Source organism: Numenius arquata, chromosome 3 (assembly GCF_964106895.1).
Source record: "Numenius arquata chromosome 3, bNumArq3.hap1.1, whole genome shotgun sequence".
NCBI lineage: Eukaryota > Metazoa > Chordata > Aves > Charadriiformes > Scolopacidae > Numenius > Numenius arquata.
Window position 1 is genome coordinate 61,774,514 of NC_133578.1, and position 14,178 is coordinate 61,788,691.

The following is a 14,178-nucleotide window of genomic DNA, read 5'->3' on the forward strand; positions in this document are numbered from 1 at the left end:
TAATACAGCTGTTGTCACAGATCTAGAACAGCAATCCTGATGCTAACCACATGTGGAAAAAGTATCTTTCTGAGGTTATGTTATGATCAAAATGCTGCATGGAAGTCACTAATGTGGTCAATAGGATATTTTCCATTTATTTCAAAGGACTGTAGATTCTAACACAATTTAAATGTCTGAATATACTGCATATTGTTCCTCCAGTGACGGAAAATCTTCACCTCCACAGTTACCACTTAGAATATCACAGGAACCTCTTCAGAGTATAGGATTACAGTACTGCATCTGATTCACAGTCTGATAGGTAACTTCTCAATCACAGTTTGACTGAAATGCTATAATCCTAACCTCCACAAACTCTCCTCTCTACAGTGAGAAATTTCTGTTGCAGCGAATAATGCCTGTGTTTGTCATTTCTGGGAATATAAAGATAGGGAAAAGGTGGAAAGTCACCCAAATACAGATTTTAGGGGATATTTAGCTGTCATAAGATTTGTTTTACAAAACTCTACAATGCAGAAGCAGCAGCTATGAATATGAGCAAGTTAAAATACAAAGTATCTTCTGAATATGCAACAGCAGCAGAATTCAGTACTTTACAATATATCTACACTTTATTCAGTACATATTTTTTCCTATTTTGCTGGTCAAAGTCTGAAGAAATAGAAATTACTTTGAAGGACATCTCTACCCCTTAACTAAATTAAGGGGTTTGATTCTAAGCTTTTTCAGTACAATTTATTTTTAATTAAATTCAGCCTCCAAGTTTAGGTGTACAGCCCAAGCTAGGTATACACAATGAAAAGAGATATGTGTCTTCAGGTGATTCATTAGAGGCTTAGGGAAGGATGCCTTTATTTTGGGGAGCAAATAAATTTAACAGTGTGCCAAGTATGTGCTCCACAATCTGAAGAGAAAAAAAATTTCTTTTTGTTTCTGACCCAAGCCACATACTTTACACAAGACCTGTGATAAACAGCTTTATGTCAGTAATTGTTTTAAGAAGTACTTCAGTGCAAAAGTGGCAGACCACTACTACCTGGCAGTCATAGCAGTCCCTTAGCTTTGCCCATACCAGTACAGAGTCTTAAGTACATCTTAAAATTATATTCCAAATACAGTCAACAGGGAATCTGTAACAGATTATGGAGTGTTGCATGTTAGTCCTGGCAGACAGCTCAGACTCACACAGCCACTCACTCAGACTCACTCATGGCAGGATGAGGGAGAGAACTGGAAGGGTAAAAATGAGAGAACTTGTGGGTTGAGATACAGACAATTTAACAGGTAAAGCAAAGCAGTGCATGCAAACAAAACAAAACAAGGAATTAATTCAGAGCTTCCCATCAGCAGGCATATGTTTAGCCATTTCCAGGAAAACAAGGCTTAATCATACAGAACAACAATTATTTGGGAAGACAAATGCCATAAACAAAAATGTCTTCCTTTCCTCCTTCTTTCTTCCAGCTTTTATTGCTGAGCTCAATGTCATATGTTATGGAACATCCCTTTGGTCAGTTGGCGTCAACTGTCCCAGCTGTGTCCCCTCCCAACTTCTTGTGCACCTCCAAAATCCTGGCAGGGCAGTGCGAGAAGGCCTTGGTGCTATGTAAGCACCATTCAGCATTAACTGAAACTTTGACATGTTATCAACACAATTTTGGTCCTAAATCCAAACCATAGCTCCTTACAAGCTACTATGAAGAACATTAAATCTATTCTAGCCAAAACCAGTACATATAGGAATGAATCCTTCTCCATTGTTACATGAATTTATAGCAAACAAATATTAAAATATTAGCTTCCCCAAATTCTTCAAAGGCAGGCAATGTTATAAAAAATTGAAGAATTTATTAACTAGGTCAAAAGCTTTCAAAAGGTCTTAAATGTTAAAAAATCACATTAGAGGGTGTTTTCAGCACTTTTTTTTCCAAATGGAAGTTAAAGGAAGATTCAATAACATGTTTTTTTCTAATGACATCAGTTATTTATTTGCAATCTTTCATGACACAAAGTAAGAAATTGAATAAAATAAGGGAAAATGTAAGTCATGCCTTATTTGTCTAGATGCCTCTCCTGAAGTTAGAACCATCTCCAAGTTTATTTGCTACATTAGACAAATGAGTGATTTTTCTTTCCCAGGGCTAAACCCATTTTAATTTAATTCAGGAGCACATAGAATTTGTCCTCTGTAATGACTTCTACAACTATTCTCCTTTTACTTTGAATTTACCTCAGATCCATGTATTTTTAAGCTGCAAAATACAAACAGGTATACTTTATCTAATCACAATAAGAACCAAGTTCCAAAAATCAGAATATGTGTTTCATTACAACATACAGCAGATATACAGGGAAAAATCTTCTTATTCAGCATAATCCAGTATACATGCAATGATCAACTATGGCAGGATCTATCTCACCTAACATTGTAAGACTTTACTTGGGTTTAATAGATATAAAAAAATTCACTGCAGAAAAATCCATCAAAGACTTTGAAATACAATGGACTCCACTGTATGACTCAGTAAGCTGTTGCAAGGCCACAGCTAACCAAATGCTAGAAGACTATTTAGGGGAAATATCTGTATGTTTATTCTATGTTTACTTTCCCCCCTTCTAATATACAGGAAAGAAAGTGAGAAAAGATGTATACTGTATATTACAGTATCAGAACATATTTGCTCTATACTTAAATGTTTATAATCCTCTTGCATATTTTATTAGTCATTATTGCACATAGGGTGCAAGCCTAGGTAGGCCTTTATTCTGATCCAGAATGGAGTCATTGTCCTATGTTCTTATATTCTTAACCTCATTTACCTACAAGGGAAACATCTGCATCAGAGCTGCAGGGCACCCATGATCTTTTTGAGGTGAGTAGATCCAGGCAATTTTAGAAAGCGATGCATCTGACCTGTTGAATACCACCTCTGTATCCAGAAAATGTAGGAAATATAACTTCCAAATCCCACCCAATAGTATGAATTATCTTTTATATTTTTGCTCAATGATTATGTCTGTATCAAACCTTTTGATCCTCACTGGTGCTGTATGGCCAGCCAAAATATAACAGGCAGTTGGAATATATTTTTGTATGATAAAATTGTTTCAACAAGTTTCTCTGCTGATTGAATTATTATTAATATAGCGGGAAGTGAATTATCTATGCTTTATCACCAAACAAATTGACTGGTCTTGATTAAATTTTTTTATGGAAAATGCCAAAATTTATAGCTGGAACCTAATTCTTTCAGAATTCCCAGCATCATTACCCATCTGAGGATTGGCTCTATTCAGAAGACCTTGGTTGGGCACTATGATTTCAGTGTGGTTTGGCTTCATAAATGACAAGGTAGAACAGAGTTGTACTCCTGCTGAATCTCACGGTAGATCTATTCTATGTTAATGAGTAGAGCTGGATCTTGAATATGCCTAACATGATGCATGGTTTATATGAGCATTCTGGCAAAAAAAAAATGTCTATAAATTTTTCATTCAGAAAGATGTATAACAGCTGCTTAGTACCTGTGCATCAATCACTACATTTGCAAGTGTCTTCTTTCCAACTATGCTAAACTCTGAGTAACTTGCATGTAGAATTTCACAACATGATTAACTTTTCTCATCAAAATCATACTGAAGGAAGAATCCTCAAAGACATGGCAAAAAGGACAATACAGTAATGCCAAGAGCTATAACAATGTCTGAATAATGATCTGAATTTTCCTCCTTTACAAAATATAATTAAAAATATGAATTCAGGAAATTGAAGAAAATGAAAAAATACTTTCTTTGACAGGACAGAGAAATGTCTAAGCCTCCTACCCAAGTTCTAAATATGGGAACTATCTCAAAATAGCTATCCAATAAATATTGATGAGGGCAATTGATAACATTAAATTCTGAAACCAGTAACACAGAACCCAGAATAAAACAGTCAGCAATCCAAGTTGTTAGGTATTAATTACATAATAATACATGCAATATATTTACAGCATGATAACCTTTCTGCACTATGAGTGGGTTTTCAAACAAAGCATTAATTCCTAATCTATGTTCAAATATGTTGATAAATGAGTTTCTGTACATTTTGAGAAGGATATAAAGGTAGAAAATGAGTGAGATATAAATTAGCCATCAGCACACCAGCAATAAGTTTTGTGGAATGCAATAACATTTTTTAGTCTATATGTTCTGCCAAAATCTGCTGTTTGGAGGTTATCTACTCCATTTTCCCCTGTTTCTTAATAATCTACCACTTCCAGAGGAAATAAAATCCACTGAGATGTATGGAAACAGTGCTCCAGATGTGTTGTCACAAGTGCTGATCAGAGAGGAAAAATTATTTCCTTCAACCTGCAGGCTGCACTCTTGCTCATGTTGTCCAGAAGGCTGCTGGCTTTTTGGGCACCAGGACCCCCAAGTCCTTTCCTGCAAAACTATTTTCCAGTGAGTTGGACCGCAATCTATACCGGTGCATTGGATTTTTCTTCCCAAAAAGCAGGATTTGGCATTTTGCTTTTTTGAACCTCATGAAGTTTCAGTCAGCCCATTTCTGGGGCTGAGTCTGCTGAGGTGTCTCTGAATAGTAGCCCTGCCCTCCATCTTATTGACTGTTCCCTTAATTTTGTATCATCTACAAATTTGCTGTGAGTGTTTTCCATCCCATCTATCAGGTCATTAATAAACATGTTAAATTGGTATTGGCTCCAATTGTCTCTTCACTGACTAATGACAGGCTGCCAGCCATGCTTTGTACTGCTGATCACAAGCCACTGAGCCTAGTGGTCCAGCCAAGTTTCCACCTACCTTATAATCCACCTATCCAAATTATGATAAATATTGCTGCAGAAGTACCATTTCAGTAGAATGACTAGCCCTCGAGGAGTATAGCCAAAATTCAGCTTAGTTGGGAAACAGCTATGAAAACTAGAGACTATGGATTTTCTTTCATAGTCAGAGGTTTTATTTGTAATGACTAACGGGGATTCAAGAGAATTAGCTTTAGTTACAGATCTTTAAAGTGGCAAAATTTAAGTGAGATGAAACCATCCTCACTTTAGAAACCTCCATTTCAAACGTAGAGAGAGTGAGTGACCTAGCAATCCTTCAGAAACAGATGCAAGTATCTGCAAATAATTGCAGAACAAATGGACTATAGAGAAGAAATCATTCCTATATTTCTGCATTCATCAGGTGTCATCTCATTGAGGAACTGCAAAAGGAGAAGTGTATAGATCACTGATTGGAGAGGATCTAAAGGACAGTCAGAATGCTCAGGAGTGTTGAAAAGGTATTATGCAAGGAAACATTGAGAAAGCTTACTTTTTGCCTGCGTAGATCTCTCCAAGCCTGTGGTGGAGATGGCAATCAGTAATAAGATTAAACTGCAGCAAGATAAGATTCAGATATTATGAAAAGACAAGAAAAGGAAGTACTTGAGCAAAATGCCTGACAGCTGTGAAATACTTCAGTCCTTTAAGAACTTACTAGAGAAATTCCTAACATGCATCTCAGTGCCCTCAGTCTCAGACACTCAGCACAGGAAGGACATGGACCTGTTGGAGTGGGTCCAGAGGAGGGCCATGAAGATGATCAGAAGGCTGGAGCACCTCTCCTGTGAAGACAGGCTGAGAGAGTTGGGGTTGTTCAGCCTGGAGAAGAGAAGGCTCCCAGGAGACCTTATAGCAGCTTCCAGTACCTAAAGGGGGCCTATGGGAGAGATGGGGAGGGACTCTTTGTCAGGGAGTGTAGGGATAGGACGAGGGGTAATGGTTTTAAACTGAAAGAGAGGAGATTTAGATTAGATATTAGGAAGAAATTCTTTACTGTGAGGGTGGTGACACAGTGGAGCGGGTTGTGCATAGAAGCAGTGGATGCCCCATCACTGGAAGTGTTTAAGGCCAGGCTGGATGTGGGTTTGAGCAACCTGGTCTAGTGGGAGGTGTCCCTGCCTGTGGCAGGGGATTGGAACAAGACGATCTTTAAGGTCCCTTCCAACTCTGACTATTCTATGATTCTATCTCTCTCAGTTTTATTTTCTGTATTTGGCAGTGCTTTTGGTCGTTGTGTTAGCAGATGCTTATAGATAAATATTCCTCTATTTTGTGGCTAGTGGGGGGGAACCTTTCTTCCTTTCTCATCAAGCATGCAGTGACTATGTACCAAGCTATTTGATCCATCTGGATGAAAACATAAAATCTGGTCCTTAAGAGCTCTTGCCTTGACAGCAGGCAGCATTACAAAATTACCATTTTTCTTTCTGACTGTTGGTAGAAAATAAACAAAACATTAATTATTTTATAACCAGTATGAATTTCTATAAAGGAGTAATTGATTTTTTTTATTTTTTCACATATAGCTACTTTCAAGCATGGGATTCTTTAACTAACATTTACCACTCATCTTAGCAGTCTTTAAGCATAAACATAAGAAGTGCACAAAGAGAATAATCTTTAGGTCTACAATAGCTCAAAGTAAATAAATAATTTTTGGTACTTGTTCTGTCATCAGTTACAACATTGTGTTATCAGTCAAGTAAAATTAAATGTTAATAATTTGTGTGTAACATATGATGAGTAAACCATTCATTATGGATAAAGGAATATTAATTAATAGTAGTCCATATCACATATTCTTACAGATACATGTTAAATACATACATCAAGTTATCTAAGAAACACTGGTTCAGTAATGCTGGATCCTGAGTAATTCCTCAGTATGCCTAACAAGGATACATGGATTATGTTTACATTTGGAAGGAAATTTTTCAAATTCCTTTAATATGTATTTTATATTTCTATTGTTATATTGTATTGGTTTAATTCTCCTTGGTTTGCACTGGAGTTCTTTGAAGAAATAGTCCGCACCAGTAGAACCATATTCGCTAGATCACCTTTAACCTCATTGGTTGTGTCCACAAGCAAAGCTGAAAATGCAGACCAGCTAACTAATGAAAAGACATTTTAGTTAACCAATAAACAGCCCTGCTATGAATATCAGCTTGTGATCATCAAGACACATATCCTGTGTTATCTTGGATCCTCAAGGAAGAGATCATTCCCTCAGCACCTGCATATATTATCTGTGTAAATATTTTGCTCTCAGCAAGGTGCTCCAAGACAAGTTTCTACAAATTAGAAAAAAAGAGATTCAGTCTGGAAAAAATAATGATCTAGCATAATAAAAATCATTGGACATACCCTCTATCACAGTATGGAGGCAACAAATACATATATGCCTTTGTTCAGTTCATCTTGCCAGACTGTGAGGAAGTCAGGCCCAAAGTCAGCTAATACTATAGAAATAGAGTGGTTAATATTCAGTTATTGTGCAAAGTCTGCTGGACTGTATAAATGAAGGAAAATCACTTCCTGCAGAAAAGTTATGACATCGCTCTGGATTTACAGTGCCACAAAGAGGTTCTGTGACTTGCATTTTCTGAACCTAAACATGAACATTTTGTGCTGTATGAGTGGTACTTGCATGATCAGGATATGAGATTTCACAAGCTTTGAATAAATTGTCACATTTTTCCTATCAAAATGTAAGACCATCCAGTGGGAATCTCAGACTTATGTAGAACAACTCATGGACAAGACACAAGGCATTTTCTTCCTATCCAGAACTGCTGCAGAGCAGCGCATCAAAAATCACAGAATTCCCTAGATAGCTTTCCTGCTAATATCCACCAAGTACTCATCATTTCAAGAAAACAAAAGCAGAAATATAATTACATTAGGAGTCTAAGGGATATATGAATGTCCATTCCTATGCAAAATCTAAGTATGAGCTTCCTACACAGTATTGTGAACTACTGCTTGAGGTCATTCTTAACAGCTACCTTTTTACTAAGCTTTCCTTGTGCAAAGGTGGTTTGCATTTACTCCAGATAAATTTTGCTGGTATTGGAGACTTTAAAACTAAAAGAGCTGTATAAACAGAAAGCTTATTTTACTGCTGGGTTAAAATGGGGAGTTCATGTGTAGTTTGAGGTTGGAAGGTAAGGAAAGACAAAAGTGAGGCCCCTTCACTTTGACAGTTGAATTCCAACAGCACTTGGAAGAGGGAGATAAGATTAAAACCTCCACCATTCATAAAATGTTCCATTTAGCCAAAATAGTCCTTATCTTTTGGCTTTATAAGATAAACCTCTCTAACACAAACTGTAATTGTAGGAAGTATTTCAGGAAATTGTTACATTACGGGAATGTTTTGAAAGAATATGCATAATAAATACTGTAGACATTAGGAGGTTTAATTCTTCTGAGGAATCCATACTTGCCCTGGTCATTGGCTGATGTCCAAGGGGAGAAAACATTTGTTTCTAAAGGTGATTGATTATTTTTGATAATGCTTTGCCAATACTTACTTTGTAAACCTTTTATAGTAAATCTTTTCTTCCTCCACCCCAAAAGTAGGTCTTCAGCCATGTCTCTTTTTCTATGTTTTACATTAATATATCTTCAACTCCTCTTCCTGTAGGCCTGTTTATGACATCTTAGACTGCTTGAAATTAACTGTGAGTTGTACCAAGGAATAAGTTACCTAGTCAGTGTTCATTTTTGTCGTTTATACAGCCTAATGAATCTATTGAAAGTCAAATATTTTTCATTTTACTTATCTTACACAAAATCAATAGGAATTTTTGCAGAAATAGGCTAGCTAAATTTGATCTTCCCAACATATGCCAGCTTGTTAATTCAGTATCAGTCATACATTTCGCAAGTTAATAATTAAGTTATTGTTATTTATTTCTCATGACCCATAAAACTGTAATTAACTAAGATGTAGTTAGCATTTGTTAGGCTTATAACAGTAATAATAATAACAATAACAACATTCTTACAAAACACATACCCTTTTCTTTGCCTAGTGTAGTAAGTCCCTCACTTCAATGAACATAGGTTTCTGCTTGTGATCCAGGTTTGGCATTTAACCAGTGGCTCATGATACAGCAAGACTACAGAAGATTACATTTGTGGGGATGCGCAGTATGTAGCTGTGATTGTCTCAGCCCTCCTTTCCCAGGTGGTGGTACAGGACATTCCCACATACGTAGGCAATTACAGTCTGCCCATTTGGTCTGTTTTGAGGGTGCCGTGAGGAACCTTCTTTTGAGACTGCCATGAGCTGGAGGAATTAACACTTGAGTTATCTCAAATGTTCTTGGATTATGGGTGTTGGACAAGATCATTTGTGCAAATGTCCACCTTTCACAGCTTTGCAATATAGCTGTAGATGAATCAGAAGTGCTCTATCCCAAACTGCAAAAAAGTAAGTAGGTAGGAAGGTAGGTAGGTAGACAGATAGACAGATAGACAGACAGATAGACAGACAATTCTTATGGAGCAATTCCTAACCAGTAGTAGAAGGATTCCAAGAATTAGTAATGGCTGTTAATTTGTTTGTGTTGTTAACAAAGTATTTCTAGCTATCCGAGTTTTTCATTAGATACAAAATTAAATGGAACTTTGTTAACAAATCAGAACACAGGCATTGCAATGATTTGTGCATGCTTATTGCACATGGATCAGGAGAAAGTAGTTTTCAAATTCAAAATTTTGGGGATCTTCACACAAAGATGTCATAATATATATTTGGATGGAAAATAGTGAATCTTCCCCTTCCTTTCACTTTTCAAGCCTTCCGTGTTCTCTAAAAAGCAAATAAACTCTACAAACCCAAACTGGCACAACTGTCAAATTTATTAAGAAATTTTGTTAATTAAGGGTAGCTTTCCTAACCTGCTTTGAATTTCTTTTCTGAATGATTCATTTTGACTACACACATTCTGTTCTCTCCAGATGTTTCACATGGCAGTTTTCACTGACCTCTTTAACATTGCTGAGGTTTCTTTACCTTGTGCTGACAAGGGTTTTAGAGGTCTGTGGCTGGAGGCTAGTGTTCAACATTTACCACAAGCTTGTACAAAGTTCTGGTCAGTAATACAGTTAGACTTGCTTAGAATTTCCTCATCTTAAAAAATAAATGACCCTTTCAGAATAGCTGTGGACAATGTGAGTCACTTTGTTCTTAGTGGATAAGAAGTGCTTTTGACTGTATTTTCAAAAATCTTTGGGGTTTTTTGTTTGCAAAAGAAAATTAAAAAAAAGTACTTTAATTCTATGAAAGATGGCGGTATCTGCAATGTAAGTTCATTGCCTGTAAAAGAGATGTTCATGTTCAAATAATAAGTTTTTACATCGTTTTAAACAGATTAGTTCCCCATATTCTGTTTAATAAAAGAAGTTAATTTCTTCTCCAGAACTTAGTTCACTGACATTACTGAGTTCTTTGAAAAAATAAAAATATTTCTTAGCAACAGTAGCAAAAATGAGTAAAGACTAACTGTATGTTCAAATTCCAAACAGTTGAGTTCACACACAAGTCAATAGCTTTTACTTGAGCTGCTCCAAGGCTTACACTCACAAACACCTCTCCTGAGCCCATGCACTGATGCAGCTAGCCACTGCTAACCACCATTTATGCACATAGCTACCTACCGAAAATGGAAACCAAGAGTCAGTTTTAAACTAGCACAGCCAGAAGCTAAAACCTCAGTCAGTCCTTAATCCAAGCAGCTAGGAAGCAAAGAACATGTCCTATGGAGCCATTAACTAAAGAAAGGTTATTTATATAGGAATATACAGTGATGGTGTTTCTTGTGTGTAATATATACAAAGAAAGGGCTTTATGACTTGCTTTTGCAATGAGTTGTGTACTTTGCAGAGTCACTGCCATAAAAGAAGATGAGTAACCTACCAGCCCTCTTGTACTGCTAGCTGAAGTTAAGTAGCATTTATGATACAGTCAGCATGTTTGAAATGAGTATATGTGAATTTTCTTTTCTTGAAATTAAAGTATATATATAGTACAAGCACAAGCACAATACAGTCTGTTTTCATTTATTTTACAACCTTCTTGGACTCTTCCAATACCTGTGCATAAAAGAGAGTGTGGCAATTAATCTCCTGTTATGAGTTGCAAGTAAAAGCTGTTGATGGCTAGGATATGGAGACTGGGTGGGAGGATACACAATGAACTCCTCTGACAATAAGGAATTAATCAGTGACCCTCTTTAACTATGTTGTGTCTGAAAGGAACTGTGGTGTCACAACCAGGCCAGAGAATAATCTTGAAGCAGCTGAGAAACACCTATAAGAAAGCTCTGCCCTGAAAGCTTTCTTTATCAGGGACACAAGAAGACATCGGAAAATCACCAGAATGTGACTATTGTGGCTCAGTAATTTCACTTTCTACAATAAATTAATGAAAGCACTAAGTAATTTTCATGTTCCCAGATATACTTCAGCACAGGCAGGAACCACAACTGCAAAAAACATTCAGGCTACTACTTCAGAGGAGGAAAGCTGCATGAGGAGGAAACTGATCCCACACAACTTTATTTTCTGCTAATACCTGAGAGAGATTTCATTTTAGTCCTTAGAATCTTCCAGTGACAATGATTCCTTTTTAAGACCTACTTTGTAATGATTTTTAATGTAATCTACCCCTGGATAATTCTTTTCTTCAGATCATGTAACTGTTTCTCCTTATACTAAAGATTTCCATAAAGAGAATGATTTCCAACCCAACTATGAGTCTCTTTTGGCTCAATCACCCTACATACTGAAATTTTTACTTACCTGGTAACCTGAGGTACGTCATTCCTGTTTCATATCATACAACGTAGCCAAGGTGTAGGACCTGCACTTATACTGATCAGGAGTGCATGTGGCTCAGTAGCTACATACTGGGCACAGCAGGAGTAGAGACTGCCGCTGTCCTGAGATGGAATGCTATAAGGAGCATAGGTCTGTCACACCCTTAAAATTAAATGTATACAATTACATCCCTAGAACTACTCTCAGTTTTTGTTACATTTATGATATGACCTACATCTTATATAGCTCTCTTGATAGAGTGATTACAAAACTTAAAAAGAGGCTAAATAGGTAGGGACCTCAAAAATAGATTAAACAGAATAGAATAGATAAATAAGTACTAAGCTTCCAACAGAGTAGTGTCTACAATCCATGAAACGTGGCATGCTTAAGTTGTTGTAAGCTCTCATTTGAGAAAAGGACACTCAGAAATGTTCTCAGGACCATAAAATGTTGTAACTACATATGTACGAATGATTTATAGAAAAAGCCAGAAAAGAAAATGATTGGTTTTCATATGTTTTGCTCACAATGCCACATATCTTGCCCCTTTCTGTTTCTGTTCTTCTCCCAGACAGTAAGAAACTTTCTATTATACCTATTGTAAAAATTTGCAGTTCCTATTTGGTAAATTCAGATGTATCCAAAGTGGTCAGATAGCTACATTAACTTCTCTCCTTGTGGAGATTACCAAGGTGATGTGACTATTTCCAATAAGAATAAAAATATGAGTTAGGACAGTGTATACCTTCAGTGTGATCATATCCCTATCACTATTACCACTGAATCCAATATGCATTTTAAACTATTTCTGGCTTGACTGCCACAGGCTATATTATCATCATTCCTATTTCAAAGTCCCCCTATACTTCAAGAATACACACTGCAGAATAACAACAGAATTATCATGTGGCACAGTGGCAAATATCAGGTAATTTTTCCAGAAAGATTCCAGGCTATTGGCAAGCTCTAAAAGCAAAGAATAGGCCTTCTCAGGCAGGTCCAAGGGAAGGAAAACCCAGAAAAGTAGATGTCCTTTGCTGTCATCTGATAGAGGACAGGGAGAAATGAAAGGCTCCATCTATACAAGTAAATGTAATGGAGCTCTGGTAGAGGCTCAAGCACAGAAATGTTGTCATCCACAGACTGCGAGCTGCAAATTGTTGGAGATAGGCAGAGTAAGATAGCCTAAGGAATCAATACTATGTGTTTCCTTTATTCTTATACTCATGATGTGCTAAAGGCAGAACAGAGAACTAGATAGTTGACCTGATTGATCTAGTTTTTTCTCAACTAGTACTGTGATTGCTGAGGTCTTACACAGACCTTAACTTTTCCCTTGTTGAGAAAGGCATTGTCGGGCACAGTATGTTTGTTTTCCTCTTTCCCTTTGATAAATCTTTTTATCTTAATCCACATTATTAATCTTTTCAAGAGACAAGAATAGTTCATCTGGTTTACCTTTAGTTTATTTAATTTCTGCAGATTTTTGGATGTTGGGAGAGAGTTAACGCCAGTACCTTTTACAGTGACTTCTACAGTTTGAGCCTGAGAGTGGTGCTGCCACCGTTCAAGTTCTAACAGAAGGTTGCATCTGACTGAGTTGCATCAGAGATTAGGGCTCTACACCCACACCACATGAAATAATGGGAGTCAAAAGAAATCCAGCTTGAGTGAGCCCAGAGCAAGACCGTGAAATTCATAGAAAAGTAAGCTTTACTGTGGGAGGCTTCAGTATCTCCAGTTGTTCAGCTTGCGAGAGACAAGGTGGTGAATGGCTTAATCACTGTATGCATCTACTTGTTGATGGAAAATACATCTCACAAAGGTGTTCCACAATCAGGCAACATCCACTTTGAATTTGGAGAAACTGGCCCAAAATATCATGCAATTTTCTAGATGGAATTGTAAGGATTGAATAGTTTGGGATTTGGAGATTTCTTTGGGGGAGTGGGGGCGATATCAGCATTCCATTTTTTGATCGGCTGCAGAACAGAACAGCCTGCATTAACATTAACTTTTTTTTCTTTTTTTCCCTGATAATGCACAGGTGTCCAAAAGAATTCTTTGTTTTGTTTTGCATTGTTGAAAAGGTGGAAGTTGTTCCTACCTTTCATATGTCTCTCTTTCCTGGAGCTGAAAGACCATTCTGCAGTGGAAGAATGTTTGTTCCAGGTGAATGTCTAACAAATCTCTCTCTCAGGTTCAGAGACACTATCTCTATTAGGAGAAGAAAGAAATTGACGTTCTGTTCAGTCTGGTAAGATTTTTATAGGATTTTTAAACTACTGAATTGTGGGCAAGCTGCAGTCATCTTGAAGTATCTCACCAGAAACTGCTGGAACCTTTGTCTCACTCATAGTTTGCTGTGAGTCAGCTGTTCACTGTTTTGAAGACCATAATACTTCAGTCTAATCAAAGTCCTTTGGTTTCCTACGGGAGTATCTGACTGTAAGTTAATGTACTGAGTATACCAAGTCAGAAATGATCTAAAGGTCTTCCCTGACCT